This window comes from Meles meles, chromosome 1 (genome assembly GCF_922984935.1).
Source record: "Meles meles chromosome 1, mMelMel3.1 paternal haplotype, whole genome shotgun sequence".
Lineage (NCBI taxonomy): Eukaryota > Metazoa > Chordata > Mammalia > Carnivora > Mustelidae > Meles > Meles meles.
This window is the reverse complement of record NC_060066.1, coordinates 206,371,073-206,395,371: the sequence shown is the minus strand read 5'-3', so window position 1 is coordinate 206,395,371 and position 24,299 is coordinate 206,371,073. Positions and strand designations below refer to the sequence as shown.

Sequence of the window (24,299 nt, the reverse complement as noted above, 5' to 3'; positions counted from 1 at the left end):
GAGCACCTGCTGGGAGCCAAGAGAAGGGGTCCCTAACCTCAAGGAGAGCAGGAGGCAGACTTGTAAAGAATTATGTCACTGTGTAGAGTGAGACAAAAGTGACTTCCCTTCCTGAAAGAGAGGGAGAAGCAGGGAACCGTGTCTCGGGGGAGAGAGTAGATACAGAGCGAATTCTTCCAAAGATGGGACAGCAACAGCACAGGCCTTGGACCCAACCAACTAGGGTCTAATTGCTGATACTTCCCAGCTGTGTGACCTTGGGCAAATGATGACCTCACTTCCCGAAGCCTCAGCTTTCTCTTCTATAAAGTGGGTGTAGCCAAAGAACATCCCTGGGGTTTTTGTTTTATAAGGATTCAATGGGCTGGGAAGTGAGTAGCAACCTGGTGATGGGTCCATAGCCAGGATGTGAGGAATAAGCTGTTATTGTTATATTCATGAAGACTCATCACTGTTTCCCTAAATGCTTTCCTCATTCCCAAATCACAGGTCAGCCCCAAATTTGCCTATTTGTAGACACCAGGGACTCATCCAACTGTTACTGTTCACGTTAGAAAGCGACAGTGGGAGGAAACACCCACGTGGGACAACATGGGTAGACATATCTTTGGATGATGTGTACCCATGAACTTGGCAGTCCGGCAGTGAACTTGACTGCGGTCCCACCACGGTGTCTAATTTCTGTCCTGGACACAGCAGATTCCCAGTAGGAGGCGCCTTCTGTCCTCAGCTGGATTCGCTGACACCCGGCCAGCCGCCTATTGGCTTTTCTCAGGGTTTGAATTTCAAAGAACTGCACCCGGGTTGGGGGGGGGGGGCGGTGGAGAAGGGGATCCCTGACCTGGCCTCTCTTGGAACTCAAAATAATCTAAGATGGGGGGGCGGGGAACAATCTAAGATTGGGGGAGGCTGCGGGCTTATTTTCCCTCTAGGTTTAGAATTCAGGTTTTCTGTGGTCTGGCCGAGATCAGATCAGTCTGGGCGCCAGAGAGGCAGGGTTCCAGGGCAAAACTCCGGGGGGAGTAGAGCCGCCGTCGAGAGGCACCCTCACCAGTTCGGCTTTACCCTCCCCAGAGCCAGGCCTCGGGCGGTAGTTCTGGGGCTCTAAGCGGAGGTGGGCCACCCCGCTGCAACCTGGCGGTCAGGACGACGACAGCCGGTGTTTCTTTGGGAAAGTTCTCCGGAAAGCTGGGAATGAAAGCACCCAGGAGGCAGGATTCTCTGGACAGGGCGTCCGCATCCCGATGCACGCAGGCGCGGGCCCCCGACGTGGGCTCCACCCGGGCGGTACGACCGGGAATCCGCAGGGGGCGCGCAGGGGACCGGGGAGGGATCGAGGGGTGGGGGTGGGGCGCCCGGCCGAGGGCAGGAGCAGACTCGCTTTAAAAAACACACACACACACACAAAACCTGCTTCCTCCTTTCCTACCTCCACCCATCAGGCACCTCGCAAACCACCAGCCTTGGGCGGTGCAGGCGGGTCCCAGCGCCCCGAACACGCCCAAGGGTGAAGGGGGAGGCGGTGGCCTCTCCAGGAAGTGGGGCGAGAGGCCGGCGCACCGCTCGGCCAGGTGAGCGCCCGGCCAGGTAAAGGCGCGTCACTGGGCCCGCGGTGCTGTACCTGCACACTCGCGCCTGAGTTGAGGGTGCGGTATGGGGAGGGAGGGACGGTCTCCCAGCGCAACTTAACATTTAAACAACCGGGACTCCCGGGCCGAGTCGCCGTCCCCCATTCCACGGCCACATCCAACTCCGCGGCCCGGGGGTGGGGATGTCTCGGCTCTGTTCCATTCCCCCATCCCTGCTTAGCCAACTCGGAGTGGCGGGGGTCGGGCGAGGGCTTGGTCCAGCATCCCCCCACCCGCCGGCACCCCCTAATCCGACAGAAGAGAGCGGGTCCCTTGCCTCCGCAGCTCGGGTCCGCGCCCCAGTCCTGGGGGAGGCGCTGAGCGCGCCGAGGGAGGGTCGACTGGTGGGCGGCGCCTCTCCCGGCTGGAGGCCGCTCCTGGCCGGCGCCGCCCTCTGTCTCTTGCCGTCCCTCCCTCCTGCACGCCGGCGCTCCGAGGCAGAGCTTCCTGCGTCCCCATCCCCGTCCCGGAGCGGGCGGTGCGCCTTCTCCGCCGCCGCCTCCCTCGACCGAGACCCCCACCCCGAACCTCCCACCCTGGGATCACAGCGCCCCGAAGGAGGCAGCCCGGGGTGGGGGTGGGGGGGACCCGGTCGTGGAGTCCCCGATCCCCGGCCGCCCGACCGTGACGGAGCTGGACCCGCAGCCGCCCGGGTGAGTCTGCGCCGCCGCGCCCGCCGCCCCGCTGCTCCCGCGGAGTGACTGTCGGCAGGGCCGGGGAGGGAGTCGAGGGCTGTCGGGGTCTGTCCGCGCGTCTGGGAGCTTCCTGTCCCGGGTCCGCCGCCAGGAGGACTCTGAACCCGCACCCACTGGAGCCGCGCCCCGCCAGTGCGGGACACCCCGCCTCCACGGCAGCGCGCTGACCTCGGCGCGGGCAAGGCAGCCCGCCTCCGGGGCCCTCTGTTGGCGAGGTCAGGTGCCATTCGCCAGGCGGGTTTCGAACCCTTGGCCTCGACCGAGAGGCACCTTCCACCCGTGCCTGGAGCAGAACTTCCCAGTACGTCCCCGGAAACCACCCTGGCGCTGCCCAGTCGATCCCTCGTCCCCCAACCCTAACTCTTTTCTGGAAACCGAGGCTTTGGGGAATTTAGATTCGAGTGTATGTTTAACGTGCCAGAGGCAAAACCAAAACAGAAAACAAACAAACAAACAAAAACGGTAAGAAGTCGGGCGTGAGCAAAGTGGGGAGACACAGTTTCTTCCCAGTGAAGTAGGCGGGATAGCCTCCTGGGATGAGGTGGGGCGCTCCTGCCGAGCGCGTCGCCAGAGCTTGAAATCCGTATCAGATCTCCTGTCTGCGTCCCGACGGGAGGCGTGTGGCCTGGGAGTGCCAAATTGCGAGGGATGGTCACTTACAGAAAGTAAGTTTTCCTAACCAAGGGGTGGGGGAAACAGGAAACCTGGAGGTCCGTACGGTTCCCCAGCCCTGCCTGGGCCCTTCCTGGCCGGTAGCAGCTTGTGTGACCCCGGCCAGATCCCTGCTAACAGTGCGGGTGGTCGGGGAGCCGGGAACCCCCGCGCGCGGCTGGAGCGCAGCGGGCGGAGCCTGGGTGGGCTGGGCCGGAGCAGCGCGGGCGGAGTCCGAGCCGGAGCGGCTGGAGAGGGGTTTCCCTCTGGTGCTGGCTTTTGGCTTTTGATCGACGTGGTGGTCTTCGAGTATGGCTTCTCTGGTGGAAGATCGCCTCTGGGACCTGTGAGCGGCTTTCACACTTTGGAGACTCGTCGCACAAGGATCTTGTCCTAAGTTAATAGGAACGAATGGAATTGGGAAGGAACCCCTTTCCCCCCACATGCTTCCCTCCGCAGCTTGCCAGAGGTACTGCCCAGACTGGGACAAAAGACAGAAGAGAGGGAGGGGAGGAGGCTGGTGGCGCCTCTGTTCTGGGGGGGAGGGGGTGGTTGGATGATTAGGGCCTCCTGGGCATCAAGCAGGGCCAGGGACACGGAACCTTGGGACCTCAAGACCTCCCAGCCTCTTGTGTAGTATATGACGAGTGTTGCTCGGAGGTGGTGATACAGTCAGGCCCCAGCACTGGCTGGCTGCGTGACCCGCCTCACTGAGCCTCCAGTTTCTTCCTCTGTAGGATGGGAGGGGTAATCTCTTCGCTAGGACCTTCACGCCTAGCAGGAAGCTCTGTTACAGGGCTTAGGGGAGAACAGGAGAGAGAAGATAACTCAGGCTGAGGTGTGCCAGGAGGTCCCGCCAGGAAAAGGATGTTGGAATATGCAGCAGTGTATTGGAGCCCCTCGTGGAGGGGGAGGAAGGGTGTCTGGGCTGATGGAACAGCACAAACAAACGCTGGGCGGTCCAAAGGTAACACCCGGGGTGTGGTGGGCCTAGCAGGGAGTGGGCTCAGACAGTGGCAGATGGGCTTGTGGGAAGGTGGGGAAAGTAAAGGGAACGGAGGGTCTGGAATGGGGGCTGGTCACGAGGGACTTTATCATGTGGACATCTGGGAACCGTTCGACAGATGTTGACTGGGTGCCTTCCAAGGGCCCGGCACTGTTCTAGGTGCTCAGGATGGATCATTGAACTAGAAAGACAAAGACACAGATTCCATTCAAGTTCTTTAAGGAGGGGAGTCATTTGATCCTGTTGGTATGTGACGAAGATAATTCTGTCTGTGTGGACGTCAGATGAGACTTTGGGGAAGGCTGCTGGGAGAGAGGAGGCTGGTCGGCGGGCCCGTGGCAGTGGGCATGAAATGGCCGGGGGGGGGGGGGGGGAGGCAGGAGTGGAAGCCCCGCACAGGAGGCAGAGATTAACATGTGGTCTTCACACGTGACCATTGCTCAAGGGTGAGGTTTGTGGATTTGGTGTGAGGCCCAAACTGCCAGCCTGTCTTCCGACAGAGAGTGCAGGCAAATGCCTAGGACCTTGGCAGGGCCCAAGCCCCTCCAGCTCTGGCTTTCCTGCTCCCTGACTCCAGAAGGCACAAAACCTAGGAGTTTCTGTGTGAGGAATGGCAAAGCTGGACACAGAGCCAGCAGCCCATCTCCTGGGCAACCTGCCTCTTTTAGGGCTCCTGTTTTCCTGGGTCACCGTTCTGGTAAATGTTCTCTCCCTCCGTGGGGCTGGCAGTAAACCCCTCAGGACCCTAGGGCTGGAAGAGGGGCTTTGGCTCTGGGCTTCTCTTCTCCCCGTTCCAAATTAAGGTGGAATTTGAGGGACTGAGCAGAGTCCGAAGTGCTGGGAAAGTTCCAGAAGCTCAGATGTCTTCTGTTGGGGATGTGGCAAGGGGTCTGCTTCTGACTCCTGGCTTTTGCTTTCACTTTGTCTGTTCGGAAGCTTGGATGGGCCTTTCTTGCAACTAATAGCTCTAAGACTATTCTCCGTGTCGGAAGTCTCCCTCTGCTTGGAAGGAGAGCCCCCCCTCTGTCTTTGACCAGCCACAGGAGGACCCCAGAATGTCTTGGGTGGAGGGGACCACTCTCGTTTGACAGATAAAACTCAAAGAGGGGAAGAGCACACAGCAAGTCAGCAGCAGAACTGGGACTGCCACCCGCCCCCCGACCGCTCTGTGTTCTCCCAGGAGACCTGGCCACATTCAGGTCAGGGACCCATTTTTAGAACCCAGTTGCATACAGGTTTGGTGGTTTCTCAGCATCTCTGTCCTGCTGGCCGCTTCATAGAGTCTTGTTCCTCCCCAGCCTGGACAGGTGGCCCAGCTTAGCCTGGCAACATTTTTGTTCTCCTCCCCTTGGATTGAGCCCTTGGTACACCGGCTGCCTCTCCAGGGAGCTCTGGCTCCCCACAAAGAAACAGGTTTTCCCTGCTTCATGCCAGACTGCCCAAGGCACTGGCCAGACACAGCCCCCTGAGAGTCTCTGCGGGGCTCCCCCCACTAGCTGTGGCCTCAGACTGATTCTCCACTCCTCCCTCCCCTCCGCCCCAACCCTTATCTCCCGAGGCTGGTTGGCCCTGCCTTCTATCCAATGTTGTTTACTTGGACTAAGCTGCCAACAGTCTCTTATTCTCTCTTGCCCTAGATTTATCAGACCTAGCAGCCCTTAAAACCTGAATGCTGGTCTTTTCAGCTCTTCGAGTTTCGAGTTTTGGAACCAGAGGGAAACTTAGCCATCAAAATATCTAATCTGCTTATTTTACAAATGGGGAAACCGAGGCCCAGGGAAGGAAAGGCACTCATCTGAGTTCAGAGCTAGGACTAGACCCCATTTTCTGATTTCAGGGGTGGTTCTTGAAAATAAACCAAAACAATAAAACCAGAGGACCGCCCCTCAGAACCCTCTTTCTCTCCACGCACCTCCTGGCAGGTGCTGAAGGACCGGGAAGACGAGGGTGCATGCCAAGGCATATATATCCTGTCATTTTCAGGTCCTGTCTGTTCAGACTGGTATGAATGCCAGGGAGTAAGATAGTGATGAACCAACGTTGTCTGCTGTTCTTCTAAGCATACTTGACAATGCACCTGGGAATGGGCGGGTGTTTAGTGTTTTCTCCCCGATTACAAAGGCCGTACACGCTCGCTGTAGAAACCCTGAGAGGACCCATCACGATATGCCGGCCACCATTGCTGATAGTTCGGTGTTTAATGCAGATTTTTTGTTTGCTTGCTTGCTCTGCTGTTTAATGTCTGGTTCATCGTCATAATGTGTATTTTCCCTTGTGTGACAGCACCCGGTTCTAACCTGTCAATCTCATGCACTTGTGCCCTCTGATGGCTAGAAGGTTCTCGGGAAGCCAGCTTTTTGTGGCTGTGTCAGAACACTCCAGCAACCAAAAATCCTTGCACGCTATGCAGATTATGGACCGCGTGGGGCTTCAGGGGGCCATGGCTCTGCACCGCCATGGTGTTTGGGAAAGGGCTGTGTTTACGATCTGAAGCAAAGATCCGATTCTCAGTGAGCCTCTTAGAAACCGGGGAGGTTAGCCATCTCGGTGCGATGGGTGTGATCCAAAGAGTATAGGAGGGAAAGAGAAGTCTCCATTTCCTCTGATTGTGAGAAGTCTTCGTTTCCTCTGATTGTTTGCTGGTTGGTTTTTAACCCAGCCAAGTGCTCCCACTCCCCCTTACCACCCCTTGTCCTGAATCCCCCCGGGATTAGGCACTGGGGTGGCAAGTGTGGGTCCCTAGGAAAATCAGTACTGTACTTGGCTTGCTCGTCTCCGAGCCTTGCCTCTTGGACTGCGAGTATTTCGATGACAAGCCTGAGCAGAGAATTTGCTGCCTACTCAGGAGACCCAGGTTAGTAACTTCACCTTTGGGACAGGGTCTCCTGGCGTCATCTCTCACGGTCTAACAGGATCACAGCTTCATTAATGCCATATAAATTCTAAGTGCTCAAGATGATCTCAGAGGATTCCTTAGGCCAATGTCTACAGACTGTGGGCAGCAACTTAGTGGGTTGTTTTTTTTTTTAAGATTTTATTTATTTATTTGACAGAGAGAAATCATAAGAGAGGCAGGCAGAGAGAGAGGAAGGGAAGCAGGCTCTCCGCTGAGCAGAGAGCCCGATGTGGGACTCGATCCCAGGATCCTGAGATCATGACCTGAGTTGAAGGCAGCGGCTTAACCCACTGAGCCACCCAGGCGCCCAACTTAGTGGGTTTTAAAATCAGTGAGGTAGTTTTCCACCGGCTTTTAAAAAAATGACGTAAAAGAAAGCAGACTAGAGACAAAATGCATCTCCTGTCGTGAGAAGCATCCTTTAGTAAAACTTTCATCTCAATTATCTCTATATCTCTATATGCACTGAGTCATCAGATAAATATATTTCCATCTGCATGGTAAGAACCTTGGTCAGTCCTTGCCCCAGTCCATTGGGTTTCTTTTTAAAATGAGATACAAGGTGCCTCGTTAGCGCAGTAGGTAGCGCGTCAGTCTCATAAAATGAGGTATACGGTTCATATACAATATTATGTGAGTTTCAGGTAGACAGCATTGTGATTTGACATTTGTATCCGTTGCAAAATGATCAACACAGTAAGTCTAGTTACCACCTGTCGCCTGACAAAGTTAATACAATGTTATGGACTATATTCCCCATGCTGTAAGTTACAGCCGCATGACTTCTTGTCTTATAACTGCAAGTTTCTACTTCCTCATCCCCTTCACCCATGTTGCCCCCACCAAGCCCTCTCCCCTCTAGCAACCACCAGTCTGGTCTCTGTACTCATGAGTCTAGGGTTTGTTTCGTTTCATTTTTTAAATTCCACATATTTTGAAATCATGTATGACTTGTCTCTTTCTATCTGATTTATTTCACTTTGCATGAATCCTCTAGGTCTATGCATGTTGCTACAAATGGTAAGATTTTCATTCTTTCTTAGGGTTAGGTAGTATTTATTTATATATATAAATATTTATATCATGTCTTCTCTACCCACTCATCCATCCATTGATGTATACTTGGGTTGTTTCCATGTCTTGGATGTTGTAGATAACACTGCAATGAACAGAAGGGTGCATGTATGTTTTCAAATTAGTGTTTTTGTTTTCTTCGTGTCAATACCCAGGAGTGAAATTGCTAGATCATAAAGTAGTTCTATTTTCAAGTTTTTGAGGAACCTCCACACTTTTTTCTATAGTGGCTGCACCAATTTACATTCCCACCAAAAGTGCTCAAGAGTTCTCTTTCTCCCACATCCTTGCCAACGGCGTGTTTTTTCTTACCTTTTTGAGGATAGTCATCTGACGGGGTGAGGTGGTGTCTCATTGTGGTTCTGATTTGCATTTCCCTGATGATGAGTGATGTTGAGCATCTTTTCATGTGTCTGTTGGCCATCTGGATGTCTTCTTTGGAAAAATCTCTGTTCAGATCATCTGCTTATTTTTTAATCAGATTCTTTGTGGGTTTCTTTTGTTACTGAACTGTGTGAGTTCTTTATATATTTTGCATATCAACTCCTTATCAGATATGTGATTTGCAAATGTCTTCTCCCATTCTGTAGGTTTTCTTTTCATTTTGTTGATGGTTTTCTTTGCCGTGCAGAAGCGTTTTAGTTTAATATATATTCCCAATTGGGGTTTGTTGTTGTTGTTGTTTTGCTTTTGTTTTCCTTGCCTTCGGAGACAGATCCAAAAAAACATCGCCAAGACCAATGTCCAGGAGCTTACTGCTTCTGTTTCCTCCTAGGAGTTTTGTGGATTCAAGTCCTGCATTCAAGTCTTCAGTCCATTGTGAGTTGATTTTTGAGTATGGTGTTAACAGTCCACAGCTTTTAATACTGTGATTGTGGGAAACTTGGAATTCTTTGGACGGGTCCCAGAAGCAATCAGGGGTTCGCAGGGACAGAGCTGAGTGGTGGGCGGCAAGTCCAGCTGGAAGGAAGCTCTTTTTACAGATGTTCCAGATGTCAGGGGTGAGAAAGATTCCTTTAAGAAAATTCTGTGGCTTTAAAAACAATACCAAACAGCAGGTTGGAAACCAGTGCTCGTCCAACCACCTCAATTCTTAGAGGCCAGAAAACAGAGAGTCTGTATGGGACAGATGGGCTCTCGGGCCACACACTCAAGCATCTCTAAGTGTAGACCTCTGACCCCTCTCCAAATGACATGCCAAAGTCAGTCTCAGACACAGCTGTTGGCCTGAAGCACACATTCACCACGCAGCCCGAGTCCCCCACAGACAGTGCTGTTTGTGTACACTAGGAATTCAGCGTTTGTCATAAAGCCCATAACTATCACGCTAATGGCCAGTTTATATTGCCATGGTGCACAAAACATCCTTTGTTCTGGGCCAACATCTAAAACCCATCGCAGGATTGGTAAGTCCATTTCAGCATTTCTTCTTTTCTTAATGTGTCCCAGAGCTTTGCTAGTGGAAGCGTCCTCGAGGTGATGGGCCCAAGGTCACCCGGCAGATTGTGGCAGATCCAGGATGAGAACGTACACGATTGTGGCCTCATATGATGTACATTCTGAATGTCTCCAGAAGGTTCTGGTATTTCTTTGATGCATGATATAGAACCCGGTGGCTCTAATTCTTGGTGAATTTTATGTCTTTGCCACTTTTTCCTCTCCACATCTGGTCTGGGGGAGAGAGAGAGAGAGAAAGAGAGAATTTACTTACCTTACCCTTGTCTACATTCCCCCCCACCCCACCTACTGGCTGGGCGTGTACAGAGATAACTAATTTCTTTTTTTTTTTTTTAAGATTTTATTTATTTATTTGACAGTCAGAGATCACAAGTCGGCAGAGAGGCAGGCAGAAAGAGAGGAGGAAGCAGGCTCCCTGGCAAGCAGAGAGCCGGATGTGGAGCTCGATCCCAGGACTCCGGGATCATGACCTGAGCCGAAGGTAGAGGTTAAAGCCACCCAGGTGCCCCAGGTAATTTCGTTGCACTCTGCATTTATTACAGATTGAAGATTGTGGCAACCCTGCATCCAGCAAGTATCTTGGTGCCATGTTTCCCACAGTATCTGTTCACTTCCTGTCTCTGCGTCACATTTTGGTAATTCTCCCAATATTTCATTTTCATTATTATTATATTTTGTAGAGTGGTCTGTGATCAGTGATCATGACTTGCTGAAAGCTCAGAAGATGGTTAACATCTTTTAGTAATAATGGATTTCTCAATTATGGTATGGACCTTGTTCTGTTTAGCCATAATGCTATTGCATGCCTCACAGACTACAGCCTAGCGTGAACATGACTTTAAATGCACTGGGAAACTGAAAAAGTCATTTGACTCGTTTTATTGCGATACTCACTTTATTCCAGTGCCCTGGAACGGAGCCCGCCATATCTCTGAGGTGTGCCCATGCCGGTTAGGGTTATAAGCATGCTTTGTTGATACTTGGTAGAAGAGAGGGTATGATTAAAAAACAAACGGTCACACTTGGAGACCCCAAATATTACATCTTCATTAACTGGAGTTTGGACGGTAGCGATTCCTTAGGGGAGTTGTCCTTGGGTCAATGTGTTCAGGCAGTGATGGGTGCAAATTCTACTACGGTGGCAGAGGACGTTACCTTTGGCTTGCCGCAAGCTGTGGCTTTTTACAAATGTCCTGGGATGTTCTGTGTGCCAGTGGTGAACTAGAGGGCCGGCGTCTGTGTCTTGGGGAGGGAAGGAGCCGGATATAAAGGCGCCATTGCCATTCAACGGACAGTGAGGACAAAACCCAGGAGAGGGAAGAGGAAATTTCTCCCAGACCTGGATGGAGTGTCAAAGGCAGGCTTTCAGAAAGCTGAATCGACGCTGAAATCGGAAGGTAGGCACCAGAAAAGGGGGCACCTGGCTGAAGCAACAGTCTGGGTAAAGGCCCCGAGCTGTAGAAGAGGTTATTGACATGGGCTGATACTGCATGCGAACGGTGGGATGAGAAAAACCTTCATACAGTTTCTTCTTAAAAGTCGTTTGGGAAGTGAGACTCATTCATCCAAGCGATATTTACTGATTTCTTCTGCAGGCCGGGTGTTCTGAGCTGCGGGGGGGACGTCGTCCATAAGAGAGACATGGTCCCTACCCTTGTGGAGGTGACCCCTTATTGGGGCGCAGTGAGGAATCAGTCAGTTAGGACACAAGTGAAGTAACCAATAATCGTATATTCACAGAACGAAAATCTTTTTTTTTCTTTAATTAATTAATTATTTATTTATTTATTTTTAAAGATTTTATTTATTTATTTGACAGACAGAGGTTACAAGTAGGCAAGAGAGGCAGGCAGAGAGAGGAGGGAGCAGGCTCCCTGAGGAGCAGAGAGCCCGATGCGGGGCTCGATCCCAGGACCCCGGGATCATGACCTGAGCGAAAGCAGAGGCTTTAGCCCACTGAGCCACCCAGGCGCCCCATAATTTTTTATTTATTTGACAGAGAGAGAGATCATAGGTAGGCAGAGAGACAGGCAGAGTGAGAGAGGAGGAAGCAGGCTCCCTGATGAGCAGAGAGCCCGATGTGGGGCTTGATCCCAGGACCCTGAGATCATGACCCGAGCCGAAGGCAGAGGCTTAACCCACTGAGCCACCCAGGCGCCCCACAGAACGAAAATCTTTACCACCCCCTTGACTGCATGTAGGATCAAGGCTAAGCTAAAACCCTTAGCCTTCAAAGTTTTAAAGACTAGAGTCTCCTAAACGCTGGACTCCTTAGAGTTCAGACTCCGTTTACCTTTTCCAGACCCATTGCTGCTGCCCCAGCCGCTCCCCGCAACCAATGGATGTGTTGGGAGGAACCAGAACCACTTCCCACCTTCATCTCCCTCCTACGCCCCCACCCATAGCCATGAACCGTGATGGTTTTTCTCTTTCTATTGCTTCTGCTTTTCTGCCTAAACCATTCTCAGTCCTAGACAAAACTCTTAAAAAAAAAAACCCAAATTCTATTTATTTTGGAATAATTTTAGATTTGTAGAAAAGTTGCAGAAATAATAGCTTTCCTGTATCCTTCACGCAGCTTCCCCTGGTGTTAGCATCTTACCTAACATGGCGTAGGTCACAAAGCTGCGAAATTCACGTTATTACTCACAAGAGGGCAGACTTTATTTGGATGTCACCAGGTCGTTTTGTTGTTGTTTCTGCTCTGGGATCCATTTCAGGCCACCCCACGGCATTCAGTTGTCCTGTCTTCTTCGTCTCTCCGGGTCTATCCCAGTGTTCTCCTTGAATTGTGTGACCTTGAAAGCTTTGCCGAGTCCTGGTCAGTATTCTCTAGAATGCCCCTTACTTTGGGTTTGTTTGATGTTGTCTCATGGTTAGACTGGGATTTGGGGTTCGGGGAAAGAATGCGACAAGGGTGAAGTATCCTTATCATTGCATCCGGTCAGGATTTACTTGACATGCGGCCACATGACTCACTGGTGATGCTGACCTTGATCGTTTGGTTGAAAGTGGCATCTGCACGACTTCTCCACTGTGGAATTTCTACAGCCCTTTTGGGGGGGGAGGGGGGTGTTTAAAGGATGACAGTAAAAAGTAAAATTGTAGAAGAAATGACTGAAAATGATCGATAGGTTAGGCTCCTAATATTAAAAAAAAAAAAGAACTTCAGTACAGCACATGATACATGAGAACAACGTTTACAACACACTTCAGACAAGGGGCTGTTTTCTGAACACATACCGAGCTTTTCCCGTTAGTAAGGAAAAGCCAACTGCCCTCAAGCAATGGAGTAAACAAAAACCAAAATGAAACCAAAAACAAACAGCCGAAAGAAACGGGATAAAGAAGAGATGCTGCTGGCCAGCAAGCCTGCTGGGGGGGAGAAAAGAAAAAGAAAAAGAGACAAACAACGTAACAATGTGTAACGATCATACACGAATATCATCTGATTTATTGTTCCTGTTCAAGAGACCCCATAATGTCAAGGTCTGCATTGGGATCACCCACTGATGTTCTTTTTCTTAAGTTTTTATTGAAATTTCAGGTAGTTAACCCAGAGTGTAATTGTAGTTTCAGGGGGACGGTAGAGTGGTTCAGCGCTTCCATTCAACACCGGCACTCATTACAACAAGTGCACGCCTTACTCCCCTGGGCCACCCATTGATTCCAGTGTTCTTTAATCCAAGATAGTCCCCAGACCCTGTTGGATCTTGCGTGGCATTGACATTTTTGAGGACATGGACCCAGTGTCTTAATTGCTTCTCCCCTCATGACTGGATGAGTTTTAAACTTTCGTGGCAAGACGCTGTCATCACATCCCACCAGGAAGCCCAGCAGGTCAGAGCTCAAGAAAGAAGGAGGAGGAGGAGGAGGAGGAGGAGGAGGAGGGAGAGGAGAAGGAGAAGAAGAAATACCTTTGGCCAATAAGCCCATGGGGGAAAAAACCCCCAACATTCACCCCCATCGTATTAAAGAAAATGACACTTAAAACTGTATCATCTTTCACGCAGGAAATTTTAAATGTCTTGAACGTTTCAAAACTTTAAGTTAAAGAAACAATGCCAGTCTTTCCCCAGCTCAGGGTGGGGACGAGGAGAGTCTGAAATGCGTGTCCAAGCATTAAAAAACACAGCAGTTTCAAGACCAAGAATTTATCCAGAGGACACACGATTGTGTAAGGAGTTAGTTTCAATACTGTTATTTTTTAAAAGAGCCATAAAATTAGAAACCAACTCTGCACCTGGCAGTAGAGGATTGGTTAGTTGGGTAAATTATGAGGCCTCCATGGAATGTTCTTCAGCCACTGAAAGTTATGGTTTAGATGAATACTGATGATGTTCAGAATCGTTTGTTATATATCAACATTTTAAAAGTTAGGTCACAGGACGCCTGGGTGGCTCAGTGGGTTGAAGCCTCTGCCTTCAGCTTAGGTCATGACCCCAGGGTCCTGGGATCGAGCCCCGCATCGGGCTCTCTGCTCAGCAGGGAGCCTGCTTCCTCCTCTCTCTCTGCCTGCCTCTCTGACTACTTGTGCTCTCTATTAAATAAATAAAATCTTTAAAAAAAATAAAAAATAATAAAATAAAAATAAAAGTTAGGTCACCAAGCCATGTTGCAGTGAGATCTCATTTTTGTTAAAAAAAAAAAAAAAGAAAGAGAAAAGGTATGTTTGTTTATAGAACCCACAAGAAAGTCTGAAAACGATCATAGATATTATCAGTAGTTAGGGATGGTGGGGTAATCAGTGATTTTCATTTCCTTTCTGCTAATCTAGCTTTATTAATGTTTGCTTAATAAAGAAGCATTGTTTTCATAATAAGAGAAAAATGTTTAAATTTATTTTTTTAAGTCTCCCAGGGTTGTAGTGGGTCCCCCAAGGGTGTTTGCTAAGTGACATGTTTGTGAGCTGGAGGGGGTTTGCATTGGATTTTAGCCCCTAGTCCAGGTGGTTCTTTTATAATTTTAGCTTTGAGCATCTGGTTCTGCCTTTCCAGACGTCAAAAGCTGAGAGGGGAGCATGGTGAGGATGCAGCAGCGCACTCGTCTGCACCTGGGAAAACCATCTGTTACAGGCTGCGTTTCTGTGCCCGCCCAAATTCGCCTGTTGAAGCCCAGCTCCCAGCGTTATGGTATTAGAAGGCGGAGCCTTGGGCAGTGATTAGGTTTATTATCTTTTTTTTAAGATTTTTTATTTTTTTATTTGACAGAGAGAGACACAGCGAGAGAGAGAACACAAGGGGGAGTGGGGAGAGGGAAAAGCATGAAGCCTGATGCGGGGCTTGATCCCAGGACCCCAGGATCATGACCTGAGCCTATGGCAGTCGCTTAATGACTGAGCCACCCAGGCGCCCAGTAATTAGGTTTAGATGAGGTCATGAGAGTGAGTTTATCACGATGGGATTAGCGCCCTTAAGGGGAGAGGAGGAGAGAGAGCTCTCCCAGGAGAGGCTCCAGGAGGACGCAGCCAGAAGGCCACCATCTACAAGCCAGGAGGTGGACCCTCCCCGGACACGAGGTCTACCAGCACCTTGACCTTGGACTTCCAGGGTCAGGGACCAGGGAGGAGTCACGGTCTGTTGATTAAGGTCTGCAGTGGTGGTTGTGGCAGCCTGAGCCAAAACAACACCCTCCCAGCGCTCGGCAGATCTCGTGTCTGGTGGTAGTCCACCTCCTGGCTTGTAGGTGGGCGGGAGGATTCACTGCTCGCTGGGCACCTCCTGGGTGCCACCCACAGGGCTAGGAGCTTCACTCGAACGGCCTCACGTGGACCTCAGCACAGCCGGGGTTGTAACAGGCTCGGGCTGCCCCTTGACCCACAGAACGGGCAGTGACATTCGCCTCAACCTGATAAACACAGAGCCATTCTCTTTGAACTTGGACAGGGTTTGCCTCGGCAGGCTGTTGAGCCTGCCCTGAATGTCTTCCCTCTACAGTCCAGCTTTGTTCTAGCATTTGCTGTCTCCATCACCCCCCCCCCCCCCCCCCCCGCCGGGCTCAAAGTCAATTGGGTTGAGTGCAGTCTCCCTGCACTTCCCTAAGAAGGTTCTTCCCAGTTCCGACTGCCAACACCACGCGGTGTACGGACCTGATGAAGTGGGAATCACCCGCTGCCTTAGCTTGGGACTTAGTGACTGGAGCTGATCACCCAGGAGAAACAGAGTCACCCCACCCCCGCCCTCTTGAGTGCCATTTTGCCCTTCCCCAACCCATGTGGGTCCTACTCCGCCAGGAAGTAAGTTGACTTTTTCCGCATTGGTTGATCTGCCCCTTCCCCGTGTCATAGGAAAGGCAGTCACAGTGGCTTGTGTCTAATTCTTAACTTAAATAACTTTTTCTCAATGCTTTTTGTTTCATCAGAAAAAAATGTTACCCATGGTAAAAATCTTTTAAAATCACACACTGTATAAAGGGACAGCCAGGGAAGAAACAGGAATCTCCGTCTCATCTCAGACCCCCAGTCTCGTTCCTCAGAGAAAGCCGCGGCTCCCCGTTTCTTGGACGGGCTTCCAGAAATGTTCTGTGTGCATGAGGAGCCCTGAAATACCGCCTTGCGATTTTCAAGTGTTACCGTTGTCCAGATCGTTCTAAGATCGTCGGGTACTTTTAAACTCGTCATCACTCTTTTTTTTTTTTTTTTTTTAGGATTTTATTTATTTATTTGACAGAGAAAGAGAGATCACAAGTAGGGGTAGAGGCAGGCAGAAAGAGGGAAGCAGTCTCCCCGCTGAGCAGAGAGCCCGATGTGGGGGCTCGATCCCAGGACCCTAAGATCATGACCTGGGCGGAAGGCAGAGGCTTAACCCACTGAGCCACCCAGACGCCCCTCGTCATCACTCTTACCAGGATCCACGAACCACCTGAAATTTTTTTTTTTTAAAGATTTTATTTATTTATTTGACAGGCAGAGATCACAAGTGGGCAGAGAGGCAGGCAGAGAGAGAGGAGGAAGCAGCTGCTGAGCAGAGAGCCGGATGCGGGGCTCGATCCCAGGACCGTGGGATCATGACCTGAGCTGAAGACAGAGGCTTTAACCCACTGAGCCACCCAGGCGCCCCTGAAATTTTATGGCAGACTTCCATCGCGGCATTTTTCGGCGGAGGTAGCAGTAGCTTTCACCAGGGGTCTGTGCTCACACACGCACACACACACAGAGGAAGAACGTGGCTCACACAAAAAGGCATGGCAAGCGGGTATGAGAGAAGCAAACTTTCACCTACAACAAGTAGTTACATGTGTAATCAGCGGGGGGGGGGGGGGCGTTTCCGAATTTATGGATCACTGGTCCCCAGCGTTGCGGTCGGAAGCCGACGGAGCCGTTGACCAGTGCTGTCCCGGGCTAAGGGGAGCTGTGCCCGGCTGAGCCAACAGCCGTGACATTCACCGAGTGGGTCAGCCCCGCGCTGTTTCTACTGACTCATTGCCTGTGGGGAAGTGTGTTGGCTCTTGCCCGGGATGGAGTTACCCATGCACTGGGAACGTCTCACAGAGAGGAGGAGACGAACTTGCTTCCGACAAGAGGATTTCCCGCTGCAAAGCGTTCGGAAAGATTTTAGGGAAATTCCTGGGAGCCAGAGCCACATACCTGGTCGGTGCTGAAGGTCATGAATGTGTGGGGAGATGTCCTTCGTCGGGTCATTACTCTTGATGGCGTGGTGGGTGCGGAACACCCGCCCCCCCCTCACATCCTAGTTTTAGGGGTGGCTCTGGAGGAGGAGACAGAGTCTGGCTGGCTGGCTGGAGAGAGGGTCTGACCTTCCAAGGCATTTCCCATGTTAGTTTAAATGCGTGCGGTGTTTTGCTTGTATTACCCCGTCGGTCCTCATAACTCACCAGTCTTCGTAGCAGTTCAGTGACAGGGAAACTGAGGCAGGAGAGCGTTACCTACTGTGCAAACAGCCCCACATCTCAAAGGCTTGAGACGGTCACAGTGTCCCCTGCCGAGTGGGGAAGGTGGGGCCTTTGCTCCACAGGGTCCTTCAGGGACGCAGGCTTCTTCCTTCTTCAGCCCTTGGTTTCCAAGGGCTTGGTGAGCTAATAACACCACCTACCAGCTGTAGAGATGAGTTTTATTTGTTAATTTTTTAAGATTGTATTTATTTCGGGGCACCTGAGTGGCTCAGTGGGTTAAAGCCTCTGCCTTCAGCTCAGGTCATGATCCCAGGGTCCTGGGATCGAGCTCCACATTGGGCTCTCTGCTCCGCGGGGAGCCTGCTTCCTCCTCTCTCTCTGCCTGCCTCTGCCTAGTTGTGATTTCTCTCTGTCAAATAAATAAAATATTAAAAAAAAAAAAGATTTTATTTATTTCACAGAGAGAGCGAGAGAGCACAAGCAGGAGAACAGCAGAGGGAGAGGGAGAGGGAGAAGCAGGCTCTCCACCAAGCAGGGAGCCCGATTTGGGACTTGATCCCGGGACTCTGGGAACATGGCCAGAGCTGAAGGCAGATGCTTAACCATCTGAGCCACCGAGGCACCCCTAGAGATGGGTTTTCAGTCCCTGTAGTCTGGTTCCAGAATCTGTATTCTTTTTTTTTTTTTAAGAGTTTTTATTTATTTATATGACAGAGATCACAAGTAGGCAGAGAGGCAGGCAGAGAGAGAGGGGGAAGCAGGCTCCCTGCCGAGCAGAGAGCCTGATGCGGGGCTCGATCCCTCATGACCTGAGCTGAAGGCAGAGGCTTAACCCACTGAACCACCCAGGTGTCCCTGGAATCTGTATTCTTAACCGCTGCATCACAGGGATTTTAGCTGGATTTGCCTGGTGTGTCCCCAGAGCAGGAGGTAGGGAGCACACACAGCGTTCTGGAGAACACTGGCACCTTGTTGCCACAGGATCAAGCTCTTCTTCCTAAGGACTGAGCTGGGTAAATCTCGCAGGCATTTTTACCTCATCTTTTGCCCATAAAAATGAAAGCCTTTCCCCGCAACAGTTTGCACCTGAAATTAATGTGCGTCAGCCACGTTGCTGCCTGGCCTGTGGGTCTTTCCACCACAGACTTCAAGCATGCGGAGCTGACTGCCCCATGTTGCTGCTTGTTGTAGGGAGAGGAGGTTTTGCTAAGTTTTAACACCCTGGTCAAAACGTTTTTTCCCCAACTGAAGTGTCTTCTTAGGGAAATAACCCAAATGTCCGACATCGAGGCCGGGACAATAGACTGTGGTACGTCCTCAGAGGGAATGCCGCATGGCCGTTACACATGGCGGCGATGGAAACCCAGAAAGACAATTCTAATCTCTTAATGTAAAAAAAGCATATTATAAAGGTGGTCTGTTTTTTTCATATTAAAAAGGATACAAAGAAGTTAGAAATTTGAATATTTCCCATTTCTAAAATTTTCTGTAGAGAACCATGCATGACTTTGTATTAAAGTTTCAGATTTAGGGGCGCCTGGGTGGCTCAGTCGTTAAGCGCCTGCCTTCAGCTCAGGTCATGATCCCAGGGTTCTGGGATCGAGTCCCGCATCGGGCTCCCTGCTCAGTGGAGGGCCTGCTTCTCCCTCTGCCTGCCGCTCCCCACTTGTGCGCGCTCTCTCTCTGACAAATAAATAAATAAAATGTTTAAAGTGTCAGCCAAGGGGCACTCTGGCTGATGTCTGGTTTCTGTCTGCTGCACAGGGAAATACCTCAAATGTTCTGAGTCAGACTACTTGGATTCCACATCGATTATACAGAGAGACTTTAATGCCGTCTCTGTAGGGTGGGCATGAGGAGGAAACGGTACTAAGCTTGTGCAGCCTTAGCACAGGGTCTCAGTAAACACCAGCGCTCACAGACAGGTTAGGCCTCAGAAATTCGTATGACATAAAATTATATTAATAATACAACATATTTTACAAAGGTAGCGTTCCAGAATCTTTTCATCATCCCAGACAGAAACGGAGGAAGGCTTTTGAAAGGCTTACAGGAGCAGTTCTTAAATTTCGACACATCTTAGAAGCTCCCCCCAAATTTCTCCTCCAGTAGGTCTGGAGGGTTGGGACGCAAGAACTTGACTCTCTCACAGGCTCCCAGGGGTGCTGGTGTTGTTGGTCCAGAACCACACTTGGAGAACCACTGCCGAAGATTGCCGGGGCTGCCGGAAAGGGCAGGTGATGACCTCATTCAGGCCGAACCCGGGAAGCTGAGCCACTGGGACAGTGGAATTTTGGATTTACGAGAAGAATTAGATCTTACGCTAGAATGGGGGCGGGGAGCAGAAGTGAAAATGAACGGGAGCCGAGGGACCAGGATGTCTAGCCACCAAGGCGAGACCACAGGGAGGTTCGTGGAGAAGTCTGTGGGCAGCTCTGGCCTGGTGGGTGCCCAGCCTGGAGTCTGGTGACAGGCCTCGGGACACTGTGGGTCAGCAGGACCAGCAGTCAGAGAGAAGAGCTGGACACAGATCAGACAGCAGGATGGGCTCAGTCAAACCTGCTGGGCCCCATGGGACCTGTCACCACATCGACCTCATATGCATCATGGCTGGCCACTTCTTCACCTCCAACTTCCAGACTTCCCGCAGACCCCTCTTTGGGCCAGCTCCAACCTCGAGCCGATGGGAAGGAGGGTTCCGGGGAAAGCAATTCCAGCTTCCCAGGTTGACACAGCGTAAGCGACCGTAGCAGATCAGGCAGTCCCTGCCGTGGAGCTGCCTCCCGGAGCCCACAGGTGCTTTGGGGAGCCTGGCTGGGGGCTCCCCAGCTCTCCCAGAGGGACGTTCTGGCTGACACAGAGGTGTCCCCCGCCCAGCGATCTTCTGCTCATAGCATCAATCAGCTGGATTAAAACAACAGGTGCCCAGGCCCCAGCCCCGGCCTCTGACGATGGAACCCAGGAATCTAGATTATTCACTTGCTCTGCCGTTGATTCTGACATCCAGCCAAGTCTGGAACTCCTGACATGTGGAGCAGAAAGCACACTCAGGGCCCAGACAGACCTGAGTTGGAATTCTGGTTCTGTAGTTTTGAGCTTTGTGATCTTAGGCAAGTGGCTTACCCTTTCTTTTTCTTTTTCTTTTTTTTTTAAAGATTTTATTTATTTATTTGACAGACAGAGATCACAAGTAGGCAGAGAGGCAGGCCGGAGTGGGGGGCAAGGAAGCAGACTCCCTGCTGAGCAGAGAGCCCGATGCAGGACTCGATCCCAAGACCCTGAGATCATGACCTGAGCCGAAGGCAGACTTAACCCACTGAGCCACCCAGGCGCCCCTGGCTTACACTTTCCTATGTGGTACTGTTGAGTCATCTATAAAATAGACATAATGCCTGCCTTCCCCGTGGGGGGTCGTGGGGACCGAATGACAGAATGTATCACAAACTTCTGGTATTTGACTATTAACGGTGCTTAATATAGTTAGTTAATAACCATGCATAGACACATCCAGGGTGATGTGTCAGACAGGCCTGGAGTCTTCTCTTTCGTCTTAGAAATCTGGGCCTTCACCTGGCCGTATTCTTTCACGGATTGCTTTCCTGACATCATGAAACCCAGACTCGCTTTTCCTGTGTCTCCATTCATCCCTCCAGGCATTGTTTTGTGTAAAGATCAGTTGCTTCAGTCTTGAAAAAGAACAAAACTGGAGTTTCACACTCCCCGATACCGAGCCGCGGTCATCAGAGCAGTCTGGGACCGGCACAACAGTGGGCACAGAGACCAATAGGGAGCCCAGAAATACACCCACACGTTGACGTTCGATCTGTGACAAAGGCGGCAAGAATGTGCAATGGGAAAAAAAAGAGGGTCCCTTTAACAAATGATGTTGGGAAAACCGGACAGCTACATGCAAAACAATGAAACTGGACCACTTTCTCACATGATATACAAAAATAAACTCAAAATGATGAAGGACCGAAATGTGAGACCTGAAGTCATACACAGCCTAGAAGAGCACGCAGGCAGAAATGTCTCCAAAATCGACCGTAGCAATATTTTTCTAGATATGTCCCCCGAGGCAAGGGAAATAAAGGCAAAAATAAACTGTTGGGACTGCACCAAAATAAAAAGCTTCTGCCCAGCAGAGAAAACCATTAACAAAGCCGAAAGACAACCTGTGGGGTGAGAGAAAATATTTGCAAGTGACATATCTGATAAAGGGTTACTATCTAAAATAGATAAAGAGGGGCGCCTGGGTGGCTCAGTGGGTTAAGCCGCTGCCTTCGGCTCAGGTCATGATCTCAGGGTCCTGGGATCAAGTCCCGCATCGGGCTCTCTGCTCAGTGGGGAGCCTGCTTCCCTCTCTCTCTCTGCCTGCCTCTCTGCTGCTTGTGATCTCTCTCTGTCAATAAACAAATAAAATCTTTAAAAAAATAAATAAATAAAATAAAATAGATAAAGAACTGATAAAACGCAACGCCCAAAAAATGAATAATCCAATTAAAAAACGGGCAGAAGACACGAACAGACATGACTGCAAAGAAGACATCCAGATGGCCAACAGACACATGAGAAAATGTTCAACATCACTCATCGTCAGGGAAATGCAAATCAAAACCACAATGAGATACCGCCTCGTACTTCTCAGAATGGCTACAGCCAAAAACACGAGAAACCGCAGATGTTGGCGAGGATGGGGAGAAGGAGGAAGCCTCTTGCACAGTTCTTGGGAATGCAGACTGGTGCCGCCGCTGTGGAGAACAGTATGGAGTTCCTCAAAAAATTAAAGATAGAATGACCCTGTGATCTGGTAATTCCACCCCTGGGTGTTTACCCAAAGAAAATGAGAACATGAATTCAGAAAGATACGTGCGTCCCTATGTTCATAGCAGCATTATCAACAAAAGCCAAGTCATGGAAAGCTAAGCGGATGGATACAGAAGAAGTGGTGTGTGTGTGTGTACATATTTATAATAGAATATTACTCAGCCATTGAGAATGAAATCTTGCCATTTGCAGCAACATGGATGAGCTGGAGTGTATAATGAGTGAAATTAAGTCAGAGAAAGCCAAGTACTGTATGATTTCACCCATATGTGGAATTCAAGAAACAAAACAAACAAAAAAATAAACAAAAACCAGACTCTTAACTACAGAGAGTGAACTGATGGTTCGCAGAGGGAAGGTCGGTGGGGGGATGAGAGAAAGAGGTGATAGGGATTAAGGAGTGGCTTGTGATGAGCAGGAGGAACGTGTAAGATTGTCGAAATCACACTAAATTGTACACCTGAAACTAATATAACACTGTGTTAATTATACTTGAATTTTTTTTTAAGTTTTTTTTTTTTTTTTGATTTATTTGACAGACAGCACCAGTAGGCAGAGAGGCAGGCAGAGAGAGAGAGGGGGAAGCAGGCTCCCCGCTGAGCATACAGCCTGATGCGGGACTTGATCTCAGGACCCCAGGATCACGACCTGAGCTGAAGGCAGCAGCTTAACCCACTGAGCCATCCAGGCACCCTATACTTGAATTTTTTAAAAAGAACCATTTCCTCCCAAAAAAAAAAAAAAATCAGTTGCTTATGTCTTCTTGAGGCAAATTTCATAAATTCCACCTTTAAACAAAAATGATTCCATCAAAACCCTCCCAACCTCCAGCCCTGTTTCATCTCAGAACGTTTTTCTTGACTCTGGAATCTTTGTTGTTTCCTTGGAACGTTTCCATAAACATCCTTCCTTTCTTGTCTGTCATTTTGACACCCGGTCCATTGCTGTGGTCTGCGACACAGAACCAACCGCGTGTCCAAGAAGGCAAAGCAGGAGGATTCCAGTGTCTGCTGGTCGGCGGATGAAAGCGGCGTGTCCCAGGCCAGGCTGCTTGATAAAAGGAACTCTGGCTTTGAAGTGAGCTTTTAAAGAAGCTGTTATTCCCAAAGCAAGCAAAGGCAGCAATAAAGAAAAACGGAGGGTTTTGCATTTCAGCTGCTAGAAGGGTGAGAAAGGAACGGATGATTTTTAATGGTCAGACGTCGGGGAGCGGGGGCGGGGGGGGGCCTTTGGAGAAGAGCTCCAAGTGCGTCTGAGGCATCTGGGAGCCAATGCATAGTTCCGCGGCTTAGACACACCTCGGTAGGCTTCGGTGACATGGTCTCACCATTTTCTGTATCAGTCTCAACGCTGGGATTTTTCATCTTAGAGACATCTGTAATCATTCATTGTTTGGGGCGCTTTCCTCATCTCTGGAAAGGACCTGTATTAGTCAGTCCAGGTTGCTAGAACAGATGCCATAGACTGGGTGGTTTAGTAACAGAAACTTATTCTTACGGTGCTGTAGGCTGGGAGGTCCAAGATCAAGGTCTAGCATGGTCAGATTCTCATGAGGGCTCTCTTCCTGGTCTGCAGATGGATGTCTTCTTGCTGTCTCTTCACATGGCCTCTCCTTGGGACATTTTGCAGGGTGGGAGCAGGGGGGGAGAAAACAAATTCTCTAGAGTCTTTTCTTATAAGGGCACCAAGTCCCATCAGACCAGGGCCCCATCCTTATGACCTCCTCAAACTCCAATTCTCTCCCAAAAGCCCCATCTCCAAATACCATGACACTCGGGGTTAGGGCTTCAGCATGTGGATTTAAATTCAGTTCTTTACAGTGCCCTAGCATCCTCTTTGCTCAGGTTAAAATCATCTGCCCCCTCACCCTACACTCCTTCCTCAATCAAATCCATGAAAAAATTCATCTCCTTTAGTCAGCTTTGCCCTGAGCTAGGAGTGTACCCTCCCAACTGGCTCTCCACTGCCCTTCTGCCTTGCCCATCTTCCAAGGTTGTTTCTGCCTCAGGGCCTTTGCACTTACTGCTGTCTTCAACCCGGGACTCCTGCCACCTTCCCATTCTGCTGTGCGGCTACCTCATTGGTCCCCGCTGAAATATTCCCTTCCTTGAGAGGCCTCCCTCCATCGCCTCATCTAAAGAACCACCTTCACTTTTATGCTTATGTTCTGTTTTCTTTTCTGAACAATTCTTAGTCCGTGCCTTCTAATGCTT

General features: G+C 50.3%; 1 protein-coding gene across 2 annotated transcripts in view; it reads left to right on the top strand.

The window, feature by feature from the left end:
• Positions 1–1,727: 1,727 nt before the first annotated feature.
• TMEM51 (transmembrane protein 51) overlaps positions 1,728–24,299 on the top strand; it is a 56,690-nt gene continuing 34,118 nt past the window's right edge. For both annotated transcript variants that reach the window (XM_046012119.1, XM_046012130.1), the window contains exon 1: positions 1,728–2,281. The gene's annotated coding sequence lies outside the window, so the exon portion shown is untranslated. The remainder of the gene's footprint in view (positions 2,282–24,299) is intronic.